Consider the following 27,788-nt stretch of genomic DNA (forward strand, 5'->3'; position numbering starts at 1 on the left):
ACAATGGCTGCCGGAAATGTGCTGCCACTGTGCGAGAGTGTGTGTGCGTGTGTGTATGACTGTGTGAATGAAAAGACGCCAGCAAAAGCTATCAACTGATATACAATGATACTCCTAACACACGTGCATACACACACACACACACACACACGCATAGAACTTCATTACACACTCCTGTCGTGTATGTGGGTCACGCATTGAAGCGTAAATTCCATTGAATTTATTTAATTTATAGTTGGCATAGTTGGCTATGCTTATGTTAATGCCAGCTTAATGGCGTTCAACAGCTTTATGGCAAATTTATACAGCTCTATGGGACATTGCCCTGGGCGAGGGACTTAAAGTGCCACATTAATCTCTATAAACTCGAAAGCGATTTAAATAAATTGACTGTGCAGTCACTCAAGACGTCGCTAACTAAATTGTCAAGCTAAAATGAAAGTCATTTTGACAAATACACATACATATGTATATAAGGATATCTGCTATATATGCTAGTTTGTTGCTGTGTAGAAGAATGTGAAAGAGTTTCGTGCAGATATCAATTAATTGAAAGCATTTCAATGCACATACCGACAATAAGTGCTATCAGCTTTGCTAATGATTCACAGCAAGGCAACAAACACACGCTGAAATGGTGTAGACTAAGAGATGCCCTGGAAAAAATGAAATACCTAAGATAAGCAAAAATTGCTTAAACTGTGATATATCCAAAAATTAAGAAAGGCAAACAACACTAGGATGATCCTAGAAACGTCTATTGGTAGGGCTATCATTTATAGTTACAGCACTTTAAACTAGACTAAAGCCTTAAACTATATTGTAAAATTAAGAAAAAAAATAAATAAATAAATAAATAAAAATAAAAATTAAAAGTAATATTTATTCAAAGAATTATTTTGTCCAGATTGAAGCATCAGTTGTACTAAGAGATACCCCAAAAAGTAGGAAAGACAAACTTGTTATAAATAAAACAATTAAAGTCTATTGGAATTTGATTATGGCAGGCTTGAGTTTCATGTGCTGGAGATCTTCCACGAAACGTCTATTCATAGAAATATCTCCCTGACTTCTAACAGTAGAACAGATTGAGAGATAGGTTGACTAGGAGAAGAGACCCAAAGACAACTCCCGCTATAAAAAAGCGACGCCATAAAAAGCAATTAAATTCCTTGAATTTTTTCTTAGAACTGCCCAAAGCTACATCCCAACAGATTTAATGATAGCTTATACTTGTATATTCCAACTGCCTCTTCATGCCCATTTTGCTTCCTACAGGGTATCAGAGAACAACAAACAGTGCTGAGATGGAGCGACAAATGCGATTTAAGCTGTTGCTGCTGCTGCTGCTGTTGCTGTTGGTGTTGCTGCAGCAACGAGATATACGAGTCTCTGTCAAGTAAAAGTGGAACAACAGCAGCTTCCATGACAGCTGAAACAATGGCAGCCATTATCAATAATGGCATGGGTATGGCAGTGTGTCTTTGGTCTAGCAACAGGCATGGTCAGACACAGACCCCAGGCCCAGACTCAGACCCACCCAGACAACGAGGCGTATGCGCAATGTAATCCACTTAGTTAATGCTGCAAGTGGCAACAGTTGGCAGCAAAAAAACTGACGAATTACGTATCTCACTTACCTTTTAACGGAATTACAGCAATTATCGGGTCCACAATCAATCCCTAGTGCGCACATATTGAAGCTGCAAAGAACAAAAACATCAAATTAGAGACATTGATATGAGCGCAAGTCGAAGTCGAGCTGCAAGTGACAGTCCAAACAACATCTAATTAGCAGCATTGATGGACGGGACTGACAATGGCAAGTCGATCAAATTCCTGGCAACAACGACTGGCCACTAATTAGTGGGAGTCAAGGCGGCGGTTGTTCAACAGATACTAAGGTTACGATTAGTGCAGAGAGATAAACAAAGCGAATCAGGATATACGAAGTTTGTTTTAAAATGCCTAAAATGCCCAAACTTTTATCATCAACTCCACTAAAGCCTACCAAAATTTACTGCTTTTATGTCGTCTGTCAAGTGGCTCAACTAGAAAATTAACTTTTGCCGGATCAAATGAGTTTGGGTATGCTCGACTAAGAAATGTCCTGTAGTCTTTCAACATCATATAGATGTTTTGGGTAAATGCAAAATGAAATTTGCTTTTGGTTTTTTAAAAGGTGGAAATCAGGGCAAAAAAAAAATTAATAAAAAATAAATAAATTTTTGTATATACCTAAAAAAATATTTTAAAAATATATATGCCCTAAATTAGAATTTAACTTAAATTAAAATTAATTAAATAAAATTTATTGAAAAATACAAAACCCAAAACAAACAAAAATTGTTTAAAACAAAATTGAAATATTATATGTCTAAATTAAGATTTTTGTTTATTTTTAATATTATTTTTAAAATTGATTTTTTTTTTTTTTAGCTATGTAGCAGTTTTATCTTATATATTTCATATGTTTGGGATTCGTTTGACAAAGCGTTGCCTTTTAAGATATTTTGTAATTCAAAATAAATAAACAAAAAAAAAAAAAAAAAAAAACTTTTTGGATTAAAATTGATAAAAACATGGAAACTTTAAACTACAATTTATTCCAAATAAATGCTTCACAAATATTTCATTTAAATTGCATAAAAATTCATTAAGGATAGAAATTAAATTACGCTGGAAGTCAACTTAAAAGTTGAAATAAATTTGAGATAGTTAAGTTGAGTCAAGTTACGGCAAATGATTGCTAGTTTAGTACTTTCTCTGCCGAGTGCCACTTGAAATTCCAAGAAAATGTAATGTAATATACCCTTTGGCAGCCATTGGGCAGGAGGTAGGACTTGATTACACGAAAAACTTGCTGGCATAAATAAGCGCACAGCTGGCATATGAATTGCAAAAACAGTAAAGATAGCAACCACATTGGCTGGCCGTGTGTGTGGGAGTGGAAGTGGGAGTCTGTGTGTGTGAGTGTGTTTGTGTGTGTGTAACTGTCAGAGTCATAAGTTACATCTTGCATACTTTTGTGAGCGGAGCAACGCAAACTCTTTCACTCGTTATTAATGCGAGTGGCTGCTACTTAAGTGTGTGTGCGTGGGATATGTGTAGATGTGCAGATGTGTGTGTGTGTGTGTGTGAAGTGTGTAAAGTGTAGACCAGTTGACAGTGCAACTGAAGCTACTTGTGTAACTGCTGTTTGCTGCGGCTGCTGCTGTTGCTGCTGCTGCTGCTGCTCTGCTGGTAATAAGCATTGACAGTTGTTGAAAGTTCGTCAAGCTAATGTCGAGCTATTTATGAGAGCTCAACTCAGCTGCTTGGGCTCGAGCTGCGCTTGCAGTCAGTGCAGCAGGGGCGGGAGATGGCCGTGCAGCATTAAGGTGTGGCAAGAGCAGCTTAAATTTACTTTATGCGGCTCAACTCAGCGCGCAAGCAATCAACATTAAGCAGGGCGCTGACAGCAGCTTAATCAGCATTAAGTGCAGAGCGACTAAGAGAGAGACAGAGAGAGAGAGAGGGTGAGGGAGAGGGACAAAGTCAAAAAGGGATAAAGGATACAAGTGTGGCAGCTATAGAGGCGCTTGTGGCGATGTTTGGGATATATGCAACACTCAGCGAAAGAGAGAGAGAGAGAGAGAGAGAGAGAGAGCGGGAGAGAGACAGAGGCAAGGCAGACCCGTAGGCTGGATTTTTATTGTTTGCCACAACTCTTGAGTCGAAAACAAATTGCAAAAGTAAATAAAACAAAGGCGCGGCAACAGGCTGACAACGGCAGGACAAAAGAAATGCTGGATCTGTGGCATGCGGCATGCGGCATGCAGCATGCTGGGCGATTGTGGCATGTGGGGCAAGGTGTTTGCGCTTGTACGACGTGGCAAAGCGTCCACAAAGGACATAATGAATACGCTTAACTTTTAAGTCACGCTGCGAGATAACTTTCCCCGGAATAATGGTGCGAATAATGATGCTGGCAAGCAGCAGAGGCAGTGGCAGCAGCAACAGCAGAGGCAGCAACAAGGACATCAGAATTCAAGACAAAAGGCAAGCCACACAGTGCCATAGATGCGTGAATGCTGAATATAAAGCAGATACAGACTCAACCTCAGCTCTGTCTGTCTCTCTCTCTCTCCCCCTCTCTCTCTCTCTCTCTCTCTCTCTCTCTCTCTCTCTCTCTCTCTCTCTCTCTCTCTCTCTCTCTCTCTCTCTCTCTATCTCTCTCTCTCTGTGTAAATGTATGTGTGCGTTTGTGCGTGTATGCGTGTTGCCATTAATGTAAATGCGACTCATTAAAGTGTCAATACGACTCTCGATGCGTCGCAGCTGGGCAAACAGAAAGAAACGCACGAAACTTCAATCAATATGCGAAATGAATGAGCTGATATGATCCAGCTGCAGCACATTATACATGGTATAGACACAAGGCAGCTGAAAGTCAAGCAATTGTCATGATCCTGAGCAGAAAATGCCATAGCAATTATGTGAAGGCTAAGTGAAGCAGGCAAGTTCAAGTTGGGAGACTGAAGCGATTTTTCTGTGAAGAGGAAAACATTAATCAATGAGAGATGCCTTTATATATATGAAATATAATAGCTGTACAAATATTTGAGAATAAAAAGAAATGAAACATGAAAGAGTATATATATTATATAGATAAATATTCTATAGAGCACTGGACTGATTTCATGTTAATCAATGAAAGGAAAAGCAAAAGTGTTTACAGCAGCAATAAGAAATGAGAATTCATTTGTAGGAATTTTATGTAATGGATATTTCTCCAGAAAAGTGAATTTTCAGGAATTATAAAACAAAACCTAGATGCTCGTACTCGAAGAAAAGTAGATATTTCTGGAGCCATGCCCATATATCAATTTTATCTCTCTGAGTTTATGATTTATTGAATAGGTTACACAGCGAGTGCCTAGGCCTTGGAAGCACATTACACAAGAATATATATATGACGACGAGCTGAATCGGCTTATCTATGACCGTCTATACGTTTGTATGGAACAGACTAAGAGCAATACAAATATAACAGCAAAATAAATTTTATGTGGTTCAACTTCCAGAATTTTGGCACTACTAAATCACTCTGCTTTTTGGCAGTTCAATTAAAAACTTTCGATCAGAAAAATATTTAAAGCGCATGCAGACAACTTGCAATTTCCCAATTGCATTGCCCTAGGTCAAAGCCCAACAGCTGGCGGGGGAGGAGAGCTACGCCGCAAGGTTTTGTCTCTGGGCCCAAAAACTCATTAGAGTGTTACGCGTTGTCCCAGCAAATGAGTCATCTTTGAGCAAATATGCACAGCAACCAATCACACACACACACACACACACACACACACAGCAAATAGCACACACACGTGCCACACACACACACACACACTTGCACTTGGCTGTCAGGGCAATGTCAACGCCCAGCAATTTGCGCATTGGTGTGTGTGAGCCAAATTTATTCGCGTTTTGTGTTTTTGGCAAATGCAATCATTTTGTTACGTGGTTTCATTTTACACACACACACACACACACACACATACACACATTTACGTGATGACTACCCCTAAGCCAATAACATGCAAAAAGTTCGTTTATAGCTGCCACACACACACACACAGACAGAGACAGAGACAGAGACAGCGCGCGTGCAACGTGGCGTATGTGTAACGTGTGCGCAAATATTGTCTCAATTTGGCGCTGGCTTCACTCTCGCCACACTCTCTCCACACACACACACACACACACACACATACTCCGAAATTGAGTCGTCACAGCTTATGCAGATGCAGCCAGCCACCAGCCCGGCTATCCGCTTACTCCACACTCACAACAATCTCGTTTTCTCGCTCTCGCCTCCACCCTCGCCCTCGCCCTTGCTCCCGTCTTTTGCTTGAGCTTCAATGTGGAAATAAACAATTTGTATGCGAATTTTGCCTTTGCCATGCAACAGCAGCCCATGAATATGAAAATTTTCCAGTTGCTGCAATTTCCTCGTCTTCCTCGCCAGAGTCGTCAATAGGGACGAGTGCAATCCTCCGATCGGAGCAGAGTCATTTTCTAGCCAAGCGCCACCCACAGCCTTGGCACAAAGTCTTTGTTTCTCTAGACTTGAAAATTGAATGGAAAATATGACGATGTTCGATTTATAGAGATATTCTATCAAGCAGCTGCATACATAATCCTTCAACAGCCGGCCACGCCCCCTAGAAGAGCTCGGTAGAGCTATTGCAATTTGGGGGCAAATATAAATATTTGGCTAACCAAAATGGGAGCAAGCAACGAAACCAGTTGAAATTAAATGCTTAAGCAAATTTGCACTCCTATCGCTCTCCCTCCCCCCGCCCCCTCTCCTCTCACAACTCCCTCAACTCTTTATTATGGCCATAAATGACTGACTATAACCCAAACCGCTGACTGTAAATCTGCAATAAGCTGCAACAACAACAACAGCAACAACAGAGAAAACATTCATGCAGCAAGGATATATATTTTCATAAGGATAACATGCGTTGGTTGCATTGGAGGCATTTGTTTGCTTGTAAATGAAAAGCTAAAAGCATATTTTACGCAGCTGCATCGGCAAATGAAAAGCTCATTTTCCAATGAGACAACGAGGCAATGGCAATGGCAACAACAACCAAGCTGCATAATGCATTGCGTAAACAACATTCGAGACAATGGCCAAAGCGAAAAGTTGAAATTATTGGAGTTGCATATCGAAGCAGACTAAGGACTACAGAGAGAATGTTGCTCTTAGAGCGATATAGCCTTTATGTAGCTCTTATGTGGGTATAAAATACTTTGTAGATAAGCTATACGCATGGAGTTACCACAGAGGAGAAACTATTTTCTGAGAGGTTTTCTGTCAGTTACAGAAAATTTAATTGCACTTGTTGAGCAGGATAAGAGCGGAAAGAGAATTGCTTGTAATAGAAATTTAAATCGAGAGAGGAAAAGCAGTAGCTTGTTATAGTTGTTAAGACCATCGATGCAAATTAAGCTTTGTTCTAGACCAATGGATTTTGTTCGGTGTCGATATATCGTTGCACCTGGCGCAAAGCAGAAACAATGCTTGTAAATAAAATTAAAAATTTACTTTACTTTTTTTTACACAACAATTAGGCTAACTTTTTGTGTAATACAAAAGCTCTTGCTTATACAGCCTAGCGGAGTCCCATTAGAAATTACTAAAAAAAAAATAAAAATATATATGAAAACGTTATAAACTCAACAACTTACATACTATTATTATTTTTTATTTTATTTGTTTATTTTTTATTACTTTTTTTTGTATTTTATATATATATTTTTTTAATTTTTTATTAAACTTATTTTTTTATTTAATTATTTTTTTTTTTTATTAACTGAATTTTCGTAAACAAAACTTTGAGTTACTAGCTTAATGTAATAAATATTTTTTTCTGTTAGTAAATTAGTTTTATTTACTTTACATGCATATTTTATATTTTCAAGTATTAAAATTTATTTATTATTTTATTTTATTCTTTTAATTATTATTTAAATTTTTTATTGAATTTTTTTTTTTAATATCGTGTGAGTTATTGTTGTCAAAGAAAATCGAGTGGAGTCGCCTACGATGTTTTTTTTTTTCAGCTCAATTGCCAGCGCAGCAATTACTCAAGTCCTTTCTATGTATAATTTCCCTATCAAATGCTCAACTTGCAGCAAACATAACTGTTGCTTTTTAGCATTAGGCAACGCTTGAAGGAGTCCTTTACAACTTCCGCGCAATTCATTGAAATTTTCTTAGGAAAACTTGATATGTTTATTACATTACGTGCGGGCTCTCCTACCCCAGCATGAAGCCATATGAATGCGGCACAGCAATGGGCTTAAGCACATCCGTTCTTCGTTAGGGGTAGGCGAGGGGCGTGGGGCGAGGAGCTCATTATTAATGCCGAATACATTACCCACAATAAATATACATTTGAGTGAGCCTGAGAGGGCACAATTTTGCATTTAATTAATGCACTGAGCATTTGTCCGTCCTCTCGCCCACTCAAGCTGAACTCTTTGTGCGCTTTTCCACAATCCACTTCAGACATAATCACCCAACAGGCTGGGATATAAGGTGTATATATACATTTGTATACTATGACGAGAGTGGAGCTCCTGCCAGCCAGCCAGCCAGCCTGCTTGCCTACATGTCAAAGCGCTCTGAGCGAATGTGCCGCATTTGTATTAATGGCAGAGCCATTGAGCAGCAGAAGCCGCCGTCGCCGTTGCCGTCGCAGCCGCCGCTGCCCCCAAAAGTCAAAGGGGCACAGGCTCCAGCTCCAGCTCCAGCTATAGCTGCTGCTGCTCCTGCTCAGGTATTTGGTTGCCTTTTGGCATTTGAAGTGCATGGCAATGTGCATGCGAATGCTTTTGAATCGGCTCATTCAGAGAGCCACCAAGAGGCGCAGAGCCCCACTCACACTCGCATCACCCTCCCCACTACCTTGGGGCTCTTTGCCTGGCTCTATATAAGTCTCTCATATGTGCAACTGAATAACTGAATCTGTTCATTGAGTGCATCGGGCTTTCGCATTTATTTAGCAATTACTCAACTCGTGTATGAACATTCAGTTATCCGCATGGCATGTGCATACGTGGGTTAATCGATAAATTCCAAACAGGCTTTCATTGCAGAGCCTACAAAAAGAGAGATAAGTGCCGAGGATGGTGAGAGAGGTTAACATCAAACTGAGAAAAACATTTTCGAGCATAAAACCAAGCGGAAGCTGAAGGCAGCAGGTGATTTTTCTTCTTTCTTCTTTTTTAATACAGTTGGAGAAAAAACAACTAATGAAGCGAATGCTGAGATTGAATGAGAATGAATGGAGTGAATAGGATCATAAAACTGCAAATGAAGCAATTAGAGGGATATAAGAAAAAGTTTTCAGAGAATTTAGTTTCATGATACATTAAGTAATTGATCAAGGAATAGAGAGAGAGAGAGATAAAGAAAGGAAGAGCGACACAAATTTATAGATATTGGGAGATAGGACTTGATATTGAGAGGAAGAGAGAGAGAGAGAGAGAGAGAGAGAGAGAGATTGTGGGGCAAATAGAGAGAGGGAGAGGAAGAGAGAGAGAGAGAGATGGAGTGAAAGCAAATAGAGAGAAAAAGTAGGATGAGCGCGATAAGAAAGGAGTTGTGAAAAAAAGGCTAGAATCTAGCTTGTAGCCAGCTTGCCAACGACTCAGGACAAGAGCTTTATAAATTTCAACTATCACAAAATATTCGAATATTTAATATGCCAACTTTTTTTTATCGAATTTTTAAATTAATTCTCCCATTTATCTTCACCCTCGTTTCTCCAGTGACTGCAGCATTTTCCAGCTACTTTGTCGAGGTTAAACCCGCTAAAAGTTGGCTGCCAGCCAATTTATGGCCTGCAGCTTTGCAGCTGACCAAGCGCTTTGGCGCTGCTCGAGTGCCAAATTGTAGCACAATTTGAGCTCATAATAACAATAATAATAATAATAGTAACAATATTCTACCTAGCATAATCTACTTTACTCTAAGCCAAATTTATGATGATATTTATTAGTGGCCAGCATTTTGCTGGCCAATTAGACGCGTCACAGCTGGACAATTTTCCGTGGCCAAGCAGCCAAAAAGCGAAGCTGCTAAAAAATGATAACTGAATACTTAAAATGCAGCAGACCATGCAAAAGTGGCACAGTAAATACTAGAGGAAGAAGCAGGGGAAGAAAAATCAAATTAAAATTATGTCAAGCTGGCCAAAATATGCCACTAATTTCGAGTTTAAAGCGCACTTCATTTTTGTTGACATAGAAAGCAGATCTCTGGGCATGCAGTCGATGCAGTCCATGGAGATGTTTGCATTATGATGCTCTAGCTAAATATTTTTAGTATATGTATATATAATTTTGTATATGTACATATCATTTTTTTTAGCATTTTCCAAATTGATTAGATTTTTTTTTTTCCATGCTGCAAAATATTTTATATATATTTTATTATTATTTTAGGGTATTTGTCTTGCTTATAGTGTTGGTCAATAAAATTCCTACACATATATTGTATATTCCAATGCCTTCAGTATTTTGTATGCATATTTATTATAGTCTAACTGCACAAGTCTTGAGGCTTAAGCTAGACAAAATAAATTTTGCTGCTGTTTAAGTATAAAAATTCTAGAAAAATCTTTTCCCTTTATAAATTAATACATATATGTATATAATATATTTATTTCAGAATTTACATTTTCAAGAATCCTCCAAAAATATTCTCTCCCTTAAAAACCTTAAATGGAAGAAGATTGCTCTCCATGCTGTAAACCTCTATACTAATCCATCAATAATTTCAAAGATATTCAAAGCGGCACTGAAATCTATGCCATCTTGGCTTTTGCCAAATTCTCAATTAGCGATGCCAGCAAATATCTACAATAAAAGGAGGGAGAGTCTGCTAGAAGGGGCGTTCGGCTTGGAGCGTGTCCATGACCAAGCACTTAAAATCCAACGCATACAAATGATGCAAAAGGTGTGTGCAGCAAGTGCAGCGAGTGCCGCTAACTTTCCAAGCAGCGAGCGCCAAAGAACTTGGCTGCCAACTTTGGCAAACAGATTCGCTTTGATGGTCCGTTTCAAATGAATGGAGAACAGCTACAACAGCAACAACAACAGCAATAGCAACAACAGCAACAAAGACGACGTCGACGAGTCAAAGAGAGTGAAAATTAGCAGTTCAAATGTCGTAGGTCATTTCCTTGCTATAGCTCTCTCTCTTCCTCCATCTCTTTCTCTCTATTCCTCTGTCTCATTTTTTTCTCATTTTCTCACTTTCTCAGCTTTGCAGCTACCTGAGACTCTGCCCAGGCAGTGACTTTTGTTTTATTTTCACTGTGTTTCATCACGTTAGACCCCATCTCTTTCCACTCTCTCTCTCTCTCTCTCAGCTGCCCTCGCTCATCAGTTTTGCATTATGAACAAAAAGCAAAAAAAGGCGCACAAAAAAAATAGAATGAATTTTTTTACTGTGCTTTATAAACTACTTTTTGCTAGAGTCTTGCAGCTGAGCTGTTGGCCGGCCACTGCTGCCACTTTTCCCTTTTGGCCGCTTGCCTATTGGCCAACTGTGTCAACCAGTTTGACCAGTTGGCTTGGTTAACGCTGCGCGCTCCTTTGTGGCAAACGTTGATTGCTCCTCGACTTCAGTTTCGACTTGGACGTCAATTGATTGGAATAGTTGCTCTCCCTCTACCTCCCTCTCTCTCTCTCACGCTCTCACTCTTCCCGTCTCCTCTAGCTTGATGTGGACTTTACCGTTTTCGCGTTTCAGTTACAAATTTTGCAATTCATGCCACGAACCAAGCCCAGTTCGAGCGTTTTCCTGGCCAACTGCAGCCTCCATTCTCATTGCTATTTATAACATTTTCTCGACTTTTGGTTTTCGATTTGCAACTGCTGCGACTGCGGCTGCTGCTGCTGCTGCTGAGGCAAGAAGAATGCGCCCCTTGCGAACTGCGCCCAATTTATAATGTGCGCTTTGAAGGCCTCTGCCGATTGGACAGCGCACAACAACAGTTTGCTGCGCCCAGGGAACCAAAGAGAACTAGAACGAGAACGAGAACGGTGAATGCGAATGGGAATGTAGAATGTGTAGAATCGCCAATGCAATTTACCATATATACCCGGTCGAATGAAGAAGTCAAGTAGGGTATATAGGGCTAGGCTAGCATAGACTAGAAATCTTAGCTGACTTCTGATTGCAGCCCTAAGATTCCCAAGATACGCTTGAGTTTAGGTAAACAATTTTGGGATTTCATTTAGAAAATTTTAAAACAACAAAATATGGATTTAATTTATAAAACTATTTCTTTTATATATATTTGCTTATTTTAATAAAGACTACAGATATTTTAATTTTTTTTTTAATTTTATATATGATTTTATTTATTTTTGTATATATATATATATTTTTTTTTAAATATCTTTTTTTCTAATTTTCTATTTATTTATTTTTTTTTCTATTTTTATTATATATTTGATTTATTTATCACATATATATTACGATGTCTTTTAATATATTCATATTTTTAGTTTTAGTTTTATTTTTAATTTAGTTTAAACTTTTCTGCAGTTTCTCGAACTATCTCTCTCTGTCAGTTTGGTGCAGGTATTTGCTAGTCGTGCCGCTTTTGCACTCGACTTTTTATCGCCCAATGTTTGTTACCAAACAAAAACCAGCTAAAAGCCAACACCAAAAATGTTTTGTGTCCATTTGCTGCCACAACAACTTTTATGCGTTCGCTGCAATTGTTGTTGTTGCTATTGCAATTGTTGTTTGTTTTGTTTGTTTTGCATGGCGTGAATGTTGCATGATACGAAAGATACAATTTTTCGGACCACAAATGCTATCTAAATGCAATACGCTCGTGACGTTCACACCCCAAAAGTAATCGCTTACATAATAACACGAGCTATTAAAAGCGACCAGCTGACCAGATCCCCAAACTAACCAAAAAGTATTCCAATAACATTTTCGTGAATAATAAAAAAAAAAAGAACCTAATTTAACGTAAATCAAGCAACTACTGTCTGTGTGTGTGTGTGCGCTTGTGGCAGCTGTTAATTAATTTGTTGCACTCACCAAAAGTTGGCAAACAAAAAACTGAATAACAAAATTTGTTGCTTTGATTTTGTGTTGGCATTGGAAATTTTCAGTTGTTAAACATTTTAATGTAAAAACTTTTCAATGGACTAAACTATGAATATATATATAAAGCTATGAATATATATGTGCATAGTTTACTTCATATTCATATATATGTATATAGTCTATATAGCACATCAAACAAATTGCTCTGCGCAGCTGCAGCATCAATGTGCCCCAACACATGAACGCAAATTGAGTGGCAAACAGGCACACACATAATCACACACTCTCACTCACACACACACGGTAACAAACAGGGCAACAACAACAGGAGAAGAAACCACAGCTAGTGAAGCATGTAAACTTTATTTAAATGTTTCAACATGTACATATATATTTTTATGGCAGCCGCCGGCCGGAGAACTGGAAGCACAGTTATGAGTGGCAAATGCCAGGAAAATTGCTACAGCCCTGCCGATGGCCCTTAAAGATAGGCCACGGCACTGCATCGCAGCAATTGTGCAAATACCATGCTGCTGCGTACAGCGAGGAATTTATAAACATTTCAGGCATACCCTGTACTTGAGTGAATCGTGGAGAGGGGAGGGGCAGACTTTAGAGATTTGCTGGAGTTAAACAATTGTGCATCAAAAGAAGGGAGAATGGATTTGATGTGCTGTATGTGAATTTATAAGCAAATATGATTGAGTCTAAAGGCAAATGAAATATTAATGATATTTGAAATATTAATGATATTTAAGGCCTATTTGTTAGCCTAAATTCTTAAATTATTGTAAAATACCATTGACAAAAATCTTTAGTTATTTGTTATAACAAAGAGTACATAAAAGTAAATATGTGCCGTGGAAATATTTTACTATATATTTGAATTTAGTTTGATTTTAATATAATATATAAAAATATAGTAAATATTATTTTAATATATAATGAAAAATAATTACGGCACCTAAATCTAATTTTGCTCTTCTCTAAAATTCTTTTTGAAATATCTCAAAAAATCATTACTTGCCACGCCTATTGACCCCAACGCCCTCTCTGACTCTAATTTATGCCTCACTTTCGGCAAAACTTTTTTCTTGGCTTGGCAAAAGTTTTATCCGAGTCTTGCTTAATTTATTTAATCAATCTTTGCTCACTTTTTGCTTAAGATTTTTGAACCACTTAAACTGAAAGGATTTGTTGTAGTGATTTATTTATTCTTAAAAATCTGTGTAAAATCAATAAATCAAAGTAAATCAAATTCACATCAATTAGTCAACTCAGGCAGTTTCATATGATTTAAAAGCTTTGTGTCTATAATAAAGAGATTGTCTAAAGTTGAAGCTTGAGCCATTAATTGTATGCTTTATTAATTAATTTATCTTGGGGCAAGTTTTTTTTTTTTTTTTTTTTTGTATGGATATAATTATCTGAGCTGTAGTATTATTTATTTAAATATAATATTTATATTAACTTTCTCTGAGTATCTAATTCATATCTCAACAAAAAAACTGTAAATTCAGTTCTATTACCTACTCGCTCTTATGGCTCTCACTAATACAAATTGTTGGCCAAAAGTTCTAGCAAAGTTTCAGCATATTCAGAAATTATAACGAACTGCGTAAGTGCAACTATGTTGCTTCAAGTACTCATTATGCCAAGCTTAAAGCAGACTTCTGCCCATAGAGTTTGAATGTTGTCTCCTAAGTGTATATATGGACTAGATATACTCTGCAAATGCAAAGATAGAAATTTAATGTATGTGTTCGCAATGAATAAAGAATCATACTCAGGTACAGGGTAGTAATCCAGGCAGGGTATATACATATATATTTAGCTACATTTAAGCAGGCCACTCATGGCTCGAGTTTCTGTTGCAAAATTCTAATGCATAAATACCAACATATATACATATACAATACATATGTATGTATATATTTATGTGTATATAGCAATTCAACAATCTACAAACCGAGCTGAGTTTTCACTTTTTGTCAATGGCATTTCAAATGCTTTTTGCAATTTCACCAAACCACAAAATACTAAAAATAAAAACCTTCTCCAACTCCAACTTTTGAGCTGTTTTAAGTGGTGGGGTTTCGTTTTTTTTGTTTTTTTTTTTTTTTTAGCTGTTGCTATTCAATGTAGCCGCAAAACAAATTAAAACATTTACTCACAAATGCAATGCAAAACTGTTTTTGTTGTGGCTATCTAAATGCAGTTAATGCCAGTTGCAAAAACATCAGCCACAACAACAACAGCAACAGCAATAACTGTGGATGCCACAAAAAACAAGCAGCTCATTAGAGGCGCCCACTCAGCGAATGGCTTAATTTGAAAGCTGTTTATAATGTTTTGTTATTGTTGTTGTTGCTTGTTGTTGTTGTTTATTTCTGTTGCTGTCGCTGTTGTTCTTGTTGTTTCTGTTGTCAACTGGCAGCTGTAATTAATCACATTTAATTTATCAATTGCTGCCGCGTTGCCCTTGCCCATCCTTGCACCCCTCCAGCCCCTTGGGCAAACAATCAGCGAAAATTATTAAAAGAGCTTATGCAGCATTTAAGCTGATTTCGGCCTGAAATTTTATATGCTAATTAATAATAATAAATGAGCAACAAATGCGAATTCAATTGCGAATGCTTCTACTACTTTTATTTTATTTTATTTATTTTTATTTTTTTCAGCACAAGCCTTTTTTAATTAAAAATTTACCCAAAACAGCCTAAAAAAAAAAAAAAAAAAAGAATTTTGCATTTGGAATGCAAATTGAACAATTTCGCTGTAAGCCTTTAATTATGAAGTAATTAATTAAAAAGGTTAAAAAAAACGATGCATATATATTAATTAGATAGATGTACAACTAAATTGAGCGCAGTTATCAATTTAAATAAGATTATAGTTTACATGAAAGGCTTTTTAATTGACTAAAATTTGATTGATGAATTGATTGGCAGAGAAAATAGTTAATTGGGCTTTGATATATGATTGAATATGTGACTAAATTTATCAACTTATCAATTATCAATTAAAAATTATCGTTAGACATAACGACGCACAAATTCGATTTGTGAAATGTAATCAATGCAATCATGTGTTGAGCTATTTTGGCTTTTGTAATTGTGTAATTGGATGGGCCTTAGATATTCATAGGGAATTTGAAATGTATTTAGGATTATGCATAGTTGTGTGAATAGTTAATTGAAGCTAGCCTAAAATAGTTTCATTATTTGTAGTTAATTAATGAAATGCACAATCTATAAATTGATTCACGAGATTCACTTCAATTTATTGGGCATCTAGCAAATATTACTTGAGTATTTAGCTGCAAAACTTAAATGCGAATTTAGCTTTATTTTGTAGAATACTGAAAGTACTGAATATTTTTTATATATTAATTATACATTTTTTTTAACAAATAAAACTTATGTACAAATTAAATTGACTGGCTACATACTTTTAAATGTCATAGTTAATTAATTTTTATTTATTAAAAAAAAAAAAAAAAAAAAAAAAAAAAAAAAAAAACATTTTATTAGAATAATTTTTTTCAGAGCTATCAAATTTCAGGCTTTTGATAAAACTAAAAAAGAATCATATGATGTATCATATATCATAAAATATCAGTCTAACGAACGGCTTTGTAGTATATCCAATAAACATTCAAAAAATACTTTTATGTTGTCTAAATGCAATATCTTTACTAGCAAAAATTCTTTCTCTTTTTATGTGTTACTTAATTTTTTTATTTATTTATTTATTTTATTTATTTTTTTTCTCAACACATTTAGTGCAGTTACTTGGCTTTAGCCAATATCAACTGTAGTTCAGTCACCTCAGCCTGATCTGCATTAGCTCTACAAGTTCTACAGTAAAACACTCTCATATAACACTAAAACATTGAAGATCTTCTGCAGCCGCTATACTGTCCAGTATTCTTGCCTGCTTCAACGGCTATAGTTGAGTTCTTAGCTCTAACACAAATGTTGCAAGTTCTATTGGTTGTATTGGGATTTTCAGCTGTGGCGCAGACAGGCGACGCATCAATGCCAGATACATACAGCTATTAGATATTGGATATTGGCTATTGCCTGGCATGCCGTGGCTCAGATGAGCTGCCGGCTAATGCAGCTACTGGCGGCTGTTTAACTGTTGTGAATTTGTCTGTGGTCAGTGACCCAGGCAAATGGCCGGCGCGCAAAAAGCCAACATGAAATGGCAAGAAACAACAACAACAACAAAAAAAAACAAAACAAACATGTTTTAGAGCGCCGCCACATGTAGATCTGGAGAAAAAAAAAACATTAAAGAACGCGCACTGCTACAATTTAATGCCCCCCAGGCTGGGTCCGGCCAGGGTCCGAGGGGCGTGTAGGGGGCACGGCACACACAAAAAGACATTAACCGTATATGAATATGAATGCTCGTTAACAGCAGCAGAGGCAGTGCTTGCGTGTTAAATGCCATAAAAAAGATGAATAACCAGAACAAGAACTACTACTAGAAGAAGAAGAAGAAGAAGCAGAAGCACATGAACAACAACAAGAACACGAATTGTTGTAGAACGCACAACTAACTAAATAATGCGGCTATGTACAACATAGAGAAAGCATGTAACAGAGAGAGAGAGAGAGAGAGACACATATAATTTTCATCATTGGGCGCAATTAAGCTCCCGCTGGATCGACAGGTTCGTTGCTTGAGTCTTTCGTTTTGGAAAATCTGCGTCGCTCATTATACAAACTAAATGGCTTATAATGAAGGTGCGTTCGCAGCGCAACAAAATTAATTCAATTTTATTGCAGCAGTCGAGAGACGAAGAAAACGAAAACAACACTTGATTCACAGCCAACAAACTGGGAATAATTCTCTGAACTCTGTTCTCATTCTGCTTCTGCTGCTTCTTCTTCTTCTGCTTCGGCTCGGTTCGGTTCTGGCTCTTGAGTGATTTGCATGCGTGTGAATTTCGTATGCGAATCACATTTAGTTAAATGATTTTATTATCTACTCACATTTCCGCCCGTTGATATTTATCTTAATGTTGCCGGCGACCCAAAAGACCTGCAAGAGAAAAACGAATAAAGTTATTAAATGAGCGAACTGAACATATATAAAAAAAAAAGAAAGTACATTTTAATGGAGCTCATAAAGCAGAATAACTTAATAGCTCTGCTTGCTCACTGCAGCATCTCTGCAGTTCTCTACAATTCTCTGTAGTTCTCTGCATATGCAATCTCTCTCTAAGCTTATGCACATGAAAGCATTTTTCAGCAAATATTTTGTATAAGAAATGCGCTCGCAACGTAATCAGTCAAAAAGCAGTTTGTTGAGTGAGCAAACTTTACAGCAGCTGCAGTGAGTGTGTATGGGCATGTATGCGTGTGTGTGTGTGCCTGCATCTGTCTGTCAGCTAACCTGACTGAGTTTTATTAAAAGCAAATTGACAAGATATGTATAACTTTGCAACAAACATAACTAAAACTTATTCGATTTGCAGTTGTTAGATAGCGAAATATTTGATAGAACATACCCTGTAAAATTGCAATTGCTTATATATAAGCTATAAAAGAGTATTTGTATTATATTAAAAATAATATACGTGCATGTAAAATATTTTTAAAGAGATGCTTTCATATGTAATATATTATAAGTTCCGATCAGATTATAGAATCGATTGAGAAATATGTACTTGGGCTAAATCGAACAACAAATTACATATTTACTTGACTAGTTTGAGTCCCTTCCCGCCGCCTTAATCGATAATTTCCTAACAGAGCTCATCGATAGTTATTTAACAGAAAGAGATACAGGCAAGTCTCGATAATTTGTACTCCGCTATATCGAAAAAGGCGATAAATCGAAAAAACAATTCCATCCCGCTTAAGGAAGAAATTCTTTCTCAATAATTTGATTTTCTGTGTAATAAAAAAAACTTATCCCCTTGCCATTTCGAATTATCGGTATTCTACTGTAATTGAACAATATGCACAGCATAATACAAGAATAGTATAATATAACAGTAGACAGCTGTGCAATGAAGAACGCAGTTCAGCCTAGTCTCCATTACACCAAGTTTCAGCCAACTTCCCTCAACATTAATAACAATTATTGCCTAAGCAACCTCCCTAACTATGCGCAATGCTAATAAATAACAATCACAACAATAAATAACAAAATGAACTTTAATAGAGACTTATGGGCAACTGACAAGCGCTGCTCACTCACTTAGGCATGGACAGCTGCAGCGCACCACCTGTGGACGCTACCTGTGGCGTTATCTCGCCCGTTGATTACAGCGGCTAACAAGATAATTTATCAAATGGATTTGTGTGTGCTCAAAAAATGATGTTCAATATTTAAAACTATGGAATGTGGCAAATATGGAACTTGAGAGCAATAAAAATATAGAGTAGGACAAGCTGAGATTATATATAGAGACCATTCAAATATATCTATCAAATATCTTTTTTTAAAACCTTCATTAATATTAGCTTAGACTAACATCTTTGACTAACATCTGAGCTCAAGCTAACCTGAATTCTGCATATTTACACATCTCACATCTTATCTGTATTTCCAGTGAACTCTATAAAATTCCTGCAGGTAGTATTTACCTAAGCAGGTAACGAATTGGAATTCCAATTGGGGGCGGTGGGCGTTGCAATTTCTTGCAGCAAATGCTAATTCAAAGTTTGTGCCGATTTTACTTGCCGATCGAGCCGGCAATTTGCTGCTACACCTTCATATATCAAGCGCTAATTAAGCATGGGAAGGAGACCGGAAAGACTGCAAGTGAGACAGGCACACACACACACAGAGTGAGAGAGAGAGAGAGAGAGAGAATAGCAAACGTGGTTGAATTTGTTAAACTTTTAGTGGAGTCGACGCAAGGCAAGCAACGCCGCCATATCAAACTATGTGCAACGGCAACTCGTGGCGCGCAGCGTGCAACTTGCAACTTGCAACTTGCCGCTTGCTGCCTGCTACTTGCAACTAAAAGGGAAAATAACTGAGAACGAGAAGTGGGTAGCAAAAATTAAATTAAGCGCAAGTGTGGGAAAATTACTTGAAGCGTAAAGTAATAAGAAAATTTTGTGGACTAGAAAAGCCCCCAACATACACACACACACACATACACAGAGCGAGCAGAGATAGAGAGAGAGGGAGCGAGCGAGTGGGGAGGAGCGCTTAAGAGCTCTAGAAACCAACGAAGCGTTCAAGTTTAAAGACACATTTCTCAGCCCCGCGCAATAGGCGTGGCATGTGTCAAGGTTGTGCACAGCAGGCTATGAGAAAGTGATTGAAACGGAGTTCAAAAACAACAAAAAAAACTGTCTACAAAACTTTGCAGCAGCAGCGTTGCAACGTGGCTGCAGTGCGGCTGACAGCTGATGAAGTGGCAACAAAAGACTCTGGCGAGTGGCTGGCATATTGGAGTTTTTATTGGCTTAATTTACAGAGGCGCAAGGGCCGGACAGCTGCTGCAGCCAAATCATATCAAGGACGAGATTTTGCTTTTTACCACATTCGGCTGCCTCAATTACCAGGAACAATAACAAATTGTGGGCCAAAATGTAACCAACTCTCTCTATCTCTCTCTCTATCTCCCTCTCTCCCTCTCTCATTCTCTTTCAAGTGTAGTCAAGTAATTGTTGCAAAAAAGTTATAACTGCCACAAGATTGAAATGAACCTGGTGCAGGTGGAATTGATTGGACAGCGGTCCGTTCGTCTGTCTGTCCGTCCCGTCCGTCCGTCTGTCCCAATGCCCCCAGCCAAGTACAAAATTCAATTGATTTTCCATCAATGGACATGTAACTACAACTCCAACAGCAACAATTCGCATTTCGCCAAGCTGTCAGCTTACACACACACACACACACATGGACACTAGGAAAAACCCATCAAAACGAACAGAGAAATATCAGAAAAAAAACTCTCTGGCGCATTTATTACACATGCACAAAGCAAAAGCAAGACAGAGAGAGAGGCGAATAGAGACGGAGGGTGTGCAAAAGAGTGAGAAAGAGAGAGAGAGATAGCACGCGTGAGTATTAGAGCGAGAGGTAGGCGAAATGTTGATGCCTTGACCATTGAATTTGTGTACCGAAAATTTAATTTTCCATGAAATACAATTTCGTTTTTCTTCACAGCAATCCTTTTTGCTTCAGGCACAATCTCTCTGTGTATGTGTGTATGTGTGTATGTGTGTGTGTGTGTGTCATGTGTGTATTTGTATTAATAGATTGGGCCCAAAAACTGCGCCTTGGGTTAAGGCTGCCCATAAATGGAAATTTACAATTTACAATTCCGATTTAACGTATTATATTTACACACGCACACATACACACACTACCACGCACATACACACACACAGACAGACATTATTGAGCCAGTAATTTATGTCTGTTTGCATTGGCCAACTGACTGCAGCGATAGGCGTTTTTAATCTTTAAATATTTATATTTTATTTAAAATTGGCAAAAATAATTTTAATTAAATTGAATGTCCACAAAGATACAAAGCCGGAGTCGTAAAAAAGAAGCGTAAAATGAAAAGCACACATAAACCTTGGCCAAAGCGAAACATTTACAATTGCAAATCTGTGGCCAGGCAACAGCAACCAACTGTAATACTCTTACGGCATTAAAGCTTAAATTAATAACAATCTGCTTAAGAGTTTTACAATGCAAGCGACTCTTTAAAAATATATGCAATTCATTGTAATCAAGTTTAAATGTGGAAAATATACTGCAACTAACATAAAAAAAAGTAATTAAATAAATGAAGGAATAAATATAAATAAAATACATATTTTTTGTGTATTGAAAATAAAGCTGCTCAACCTTATTTAATTTCACTTTGAAAATCTACGAAATAAAATTTTCTTTTTTTAATTATTTTATATTTCGTGTAAAACCTTTCCATAAACACATATTATGTAGCTCAAATATATGTTTAAATTTATAAATTTGAAAAAAAAGAACATTTGCCTAAAATAAGTTGATAAACACTTTCGTGAAATGAAAATAAAAAATAAATAAATAAAAGAATTATTTAAATATCGGAAATTGATATGCATGATAAATGAAACAAAATTAAATTAAATAATCCGTTTTTAACATTAAAAAAAGTATATCATTTATTTATTTATTTTTTTTTTTTTATTTATTTATTTATTTTTTTTTTTTTGACAAGTTTGGAAAAAATCATATAATCGTATTTATTTTTTTATTTTATTTATTTATTTTTAATTTTATTTATTTTTTTTATGATCAATGACATAAATTAACTGCAAGCATTATATGATCTGATTAACATAAATTTATGTTTAATAAATAAGCATTTATATTCAATTTCTCAGTTGGCAATGTGATTAAAGGATCCACAACTCTCTATATATATCATATAATTCCATAGACTGCCAACATCGATTCACTTCACGGCGTACAAATATACTCTTAAATTAAAAAATATATATTCCATTTGGGGACTTAAAAACCCAACTTTGATTAACTGCGGCCATTTTGTCTTCGGTCTTTTCGTCAGACAGCTGCTCTTTCTATTTTTAGGCCTCTGAGGCCTACGAGGCCACGTGACGGGCACCAGAGGCGGCAGTTTAGGCGAAACATCACGTTCGGAACATCAAGCACTTGCGAAAAACTGTACGCAGTGTCCGAAATGGGAATGACAAACATTTTAATGGCTGGCCAGCGAACCAGCGAGAGCTCAGTGCATGTGTGTGTGTGTTTGTGAGGCGCCTGGAAAATATCTGCTTTAGCCATGTCTGAGACGTGACATAAATTTCATGTTAGGCCTTTAATTGCAACTGGTATAAAAGTGCACTGCATACAGTACAGCTTAAGCCTCCCCCTCCCCCACCCGCCCATGATGTCATTGCGTATTGGATATAACCAAAAAAAAACTTTATCCATTCAGTGACATCAGCTGAAGGCAAACAAGAAAGTCGAGCAAACTTGCAATATCTATGAGAGCTACAAGCTGAACACAAAACGGGCAACTACAATCGAAAAAGTATTTCAATTTGTAAGCCAAGATGAAAAACATTGTAAATAAGATTTGCTCGCCAACTTCATTCAATGCTCGAGTCCATGCGATAGTTAAAGTTTCTCTCCCTACCTCTCTCTCTCTCTCGCTCGCTCGCTCGCTCGCTCTCTCTGCAAGCTGAACAGTGAAGAGTCCCTCTCGTAAGCAATTCAATTTGGTGGCATCCATGGCAGCGCTGAAATGCAATCTACAACTCGTCAAGAGCCACTACACTTAGCCAAGCTCTTTAAAAACTCAATAAATTTAAATGCATCATTTTGAGTCGATTTGCAGCAGAGGCAGAAAAAAAGAGAAGGAGAATACAAAAACAAAAAACTATTCAATATTCGTGTAATGCCCTCGATGATTTTTTATTCAAATTGCCCGCTCTGCTGTGCAGTCATGTGTTTCGTTGTTTTGACACATGAACAATGACAAACGCTCAGCTCCCGCATTGACTTTTCGCACATATGTATTTACATCTTCCGCATGAACGATTTCCGTTCAACAATTGGCCAGAGCTAACAACATTATAGAGCCATCGGAATTTCACTGACAGCCAGTGGAAAGCAATGACACTGAATGAAAATTTCACTCGGCTGCACAGTGGTGCAGTGAATGATAAAAATAGAATTAACTTTGGAAAGCGGAAAAAAAAATCAATGGAGAGTAGTCTTTATCAATCTTTCAAATTTAAATGATGTGGATTCAACAATATTATTATTTTATTAACAAATAAGGGAATTATTTAAATACTTTTGAAAAGCTCTAATGCAGTTTTCAGACTACCTATAAAAATAAATTTGTGCACAAATCGGATTGATTGATTGATAGGTACTTATGAAAAGCTTTAATGAGCTTTTAAGACTATCTATAATTCTTAAAAAATAAATGAATGTAGACAATGTAGATTGATTAGATTGGATAAAATTGATTATAAAAGCTAACACCCACAAGAGATCAATGCTCCTCTCTCTCTCGCGCTCTCTTCCTTTCTCGCTCTCTATCTCTCTCTCTCTCTCTCTCGGCCTCTCTCTTTCTCTCTGTCATTTCTATGCCTCAACTACATAAAAAGTGCCTTAATAAAAGCTTTGAGCTTTGAACTTACTAAATTCTACGAGTACAGTCAGCTTACAAGTGCTTTCAAAGCTCATTAATGAATTAATCAAATTCAACATTCATTGTTTAATGCAGGTATAATAAGCTTCGCACCTTCAGAGTGAATAATTGCACATATTATATACGAATTACAGCACTAAATCAAGCTTTACTCTAATTCTTGAAATCTTGAAACATTCTGCCACAATTGCTCCTCAGCCAGATTCTTACATAAGTCCAGCAATTGCCAAGCCTAATCCGAACATCAAGCAGCAAATGCAGCCAAGCTCAGCTGCACAATGCAGCATGCCCCCAAGGCCGTCGACGCTAGTGACCCCCATAAGTAGGCAACAATTTAAGTGCAAAGCCCAATGAACATTACAACTAAGTGCCCTGCCACAAACAAAATATAACACTCGAGCAATGTTGCAGCAGCAGTAGCAACTGCAACAACTGAAATTATCTAAACAGAATACAAACTAAGCTTCAGTCTAACTCTTTGTGTGTGTGTGTGTGTGTGTGTGTGTGGAAAGGCGTGAAAGTGCCTCAAATTGTGGCAGCTAAAACGAAACAACTTTAGAGCTGAGCGTGCTGTGTGGCAATAGATGTGGCTGTGGCTGTAGCTGTGGCTCTTGCTCTGGCAATCGCACTTGACCGACTTGCAGTGACCAGAGGCAAAGCGAATTCATTCCATGTAACTGTTAGTGGAGCTGCGTGTCCTGGGTCTTAGGGATGCCTGTTTATGGCCTTTGGCTGGACCCAATTCGCGCTCATAAAGACTTAAGGGCCAAGACACGTTTCGCACTCGCCGAAATGCGTGTAAATTGCTTTTACTTGCTGCATTCGCAAAATGAAAATGAAAATGAAAACGAAAATGAAAATGAAACTAAAAACGCCCAACGACTGTTAAATAGTTAAGAGCCTCCGAAAAAAAAAACTCAACTAAATCCCCCAGTGCGCCATCCGCCCATAAGCCGCCGCCCTGTTAAATGTTTGCATTTATAAACGTGACGGCGTTCATAAAATGTTGCGCCCGCAAAAGGGAAAGAGAGAGAGGGACGGCGGCAAAAAAGGATAATGGCAAACTGCAAAGGCAGCTGCTGCGAGCGGCACTCGTAAAAGCTCGAAAAAATATATATATACGTAATAACAAAGTTTGTAGGCGCCTTTAGTTAGGGTTGCGTTCATTATGCGTACCAGAGTGGGTTACGAGGGCAATTACTTCTATTTACTATAAATATAAAGAGCAAAAAGGGGCAGAGAGTGAGTGAGAGAGAGAGAGGGAGAGGCAGAGAGGGGGTGTGCTGTAGTCTATAAAAAATAAACGAAAAGCACAAACGCAACGAGGGGCAACAACAAATTGAAATGCTGTGAGTCGAACTTCAAGTGCCACAGCGAGCTCATAAATTCGCACACATAGTTACGATTGACAAATCTGCACAGCATCAAAGGGCACTCCAGAGAGGGCAGCTCCAAGAGTTGCACGAACTTGTGAGCAATAAATTTGGCTTAACTGGCCGGCGGCGTTGCTTTTATGAATAATAAAACGTAAAGTGAAGAGCAGAGAAACATTTAAGGCATGCCAAATATTTTATATATAATTAAAATATTTATTTTACTAGCAACACCAAGAGGCAATGAACAGAAGTTGAAGCTCAAGCATTTAGTTAAACAAATGTGGATATTCACATTAATTGATTGCTCAATAAGATATGAGAGCCAGTCTCTCTAACTTTCCTATATATTAGATAACATAACTCAACAATAATCATTTTAAGTTTAAAAAATCTAGCAAATAGGAAACAATGTAAAACAAGAGCACTACATAAAAAGAACCTTCCAAAAATACCCTTATCTTAATTAAAATTAAAAATCATATAAATTAATTTGTAAATAATGACTAATAATTAATTAATTAATTAATATTATATATTCTGAATACAAATTTAATAATATATTATATGCATATATAAAGTATAAATAACTATAAATATTATTTAAATTATAAATAAATAATATATTCATATTATAGTTATATTATTATTATTATAATTTTTTTTTTTTTTTTCAATTTTATATGGGACACTTTATTTTTAATCAATTTACTGCATACAAAACTAAATAATATATTAATATTATAGATATATTATTCGAATTTATAATATATATTATAATTTTTTAAGCCAACCATATATTTTCACGTAAGCTTTTCCTTGTGAAATAAACCATAAAAATATGATATTAAAACAATAAAATGTTAATGCTAGAAAACTCCCATAAAAACAAAATTCCTATTTATATTTACCACTTATGCCCATTCAGGTTTATTTTCCCATGTAAACTGCTGAATATTAATATTATAGATATATTATTCGGATTTATAATATATATTAAATTTTTTAAGCCAACCATATATTTTTACGTAAAATAAACCATAAAAATATGATATTAAAGCAATAAAATGTTAAGGCTAGAAAACTCCTATAAAAACAAATATCCTATTTATATTTACCACTCATGCCCATTCAGGTTTATTTTCCCATGTAAACTGCTGAATATTTCAAAGTTTTCTCGAACAAACTGTGTTTACAAATCCAAACAATTAGATGTTTATGGGGCAAACGATAGATGATGGGTGTAAGGACCCTCGTCCTGTTGGGCTATGCTATGCTCGTATAATGTTAATGCATGCGTTTAGCTCATTGGCTTTGCACGCTTCACTGAATGTCCTGGCAGACATTTGTGTTGTGACAGCTGCCAGCTGGGCTTTACCTTCTTTCATTTTTAGCAGCTGTGCGGGCCGAATGAAATTTAAATATGCGCTAGGTAATGAAATGTAATAAAAAGTAAAAGCCTGGCAAAGCTAAAGCTGGCCAACAGCAAGCACAACAATATTAACAACAACAGGGCCATTAATAATGCTTAAAATATAAGACCTGGCAAATTGGTTTAGCCAAATGTCTGAAAAATTGCTGCGAAAGCCGCACCAAAAATGTCGCAGTTAATTATGATGTCTAAGCTGTATGCGTGTGTGTGTGTGTGTGTGTGCGTGCGAGTGTGGTTGTTGTGGCAAGCGTGGGCTGCCTTACCTGCCGGCTGCCAGGCATTAATAATTCAGTTGAGAGAACTACATCTCCCGCAAAAGTCTCGGTTGCAGGCAAAAATTATTACGAAAACCAAATTCGTGTCGCAGTCTAATGAATGCCATATGGAGCACATGGAATATAAATACAGTGAAGCCTCTAGCAAACTACAAACTAATTAACAATATTCTGTACTTTCTGTACTTTTTTGTTTTTTGGCTTTTTGTCAAGTTCAAACAACATTTTTTTGGTAAATCTGAGAGAAAGTTATTTGCTTGGCTTCGTTTACATGAAATTCACATTAAAATTGACATTTTTGTGGCAAACATCCTGTGAGAGAAGGACACACACACACATACACCCATACACACAGAGAGCCAGAGGCTACCTGGCAATTGTTGTTGAAAATATTTCAACACCTGATGGACCCTTAACTTCGTTTAATTAAACCTAATGTGCAGTCGGGCCATTTGGCCATTTTGGCCATTTGGGCCCGGGCAGTTATCAGAGCCTAGCCACTGCCAATTTGCAAATGCCAAAGCACCTTTTTCTGGTCATCTATATGGCTCTTACGTATACCCAGCAGACCTAGAGATAGGGCAAGGCGGCATGAAAATTATATAAAATGATAAGATGTGAAAAGAATAAAAGAAAATTTATAGTTGTTTTTTTTTTTCTTTTTCTTTTTTTTTTAAGCATAAATATTGCAAATGTATCTCCAAGGCGATAATTTATGTGGGTAGATATTTATGTAAGGCGGGCAAAAGATACCTGAGAAATTTTAGCTGAATAAGCAACTTTAGCAAGAAAAAATTAGATAAAATAAAAATAAATTGAAATTAAAAGAAAATAAAAATAAAATTCAATTACAAGAAAACAAATTGAATAAAATAAACAACCTGACGACAAGCTGCTAGAGGGCATGCATTGATGAAGC

At 36.8% G+C, this 27,788-nt stretch overlaps 1 protein-coding gene across 8 annotated transcripts in view; it reads right to left on the reverse strand.

The window, feature by feature from the left end:
- Positions 1 to 27,788, reverse strand: part of stan (Protocadherin-like wing polarity protein stan) — a 78,262-nt gene that overhangs the window by 28,250 nt on the left and 22,224 nt on the right. For all 8 annotated transcript variants that reach the window (XR_016270588.1, XR_016270587.1, XR_016270586.1 and 5 more), the window contains 2 exons: positions 17,638 to 17,686; positions 1,641 to 1,703 (listed from right to left, as the gene is read on the reverse strand). The gene's annotated coding sequence lies outside the window, so the exon portion shown is untranslated. The remainder of the gene's footprint in view (positions 1 to 1,640; positions 1,704 to 17,637; positions 17,687 to 27,788) is intronic.

The sequence above is a fragment of the Drosophila arizonae genome, chromosome 5, assembly GCF_054131065.1.
Source record: "Drosophila arizonae isolate 15081-1271.41 chromosome 5, UAZ_ARI_1.0, whole genome shotgun sequence".
In the NCBI taxonomy this organism is placed as follows: domain Eukaryota; kingdom Metazoa; phylum Arthropoda; class Insecta; order Diptera; family Drosophilidae; genus Drosophila; species Drosophila arizonae.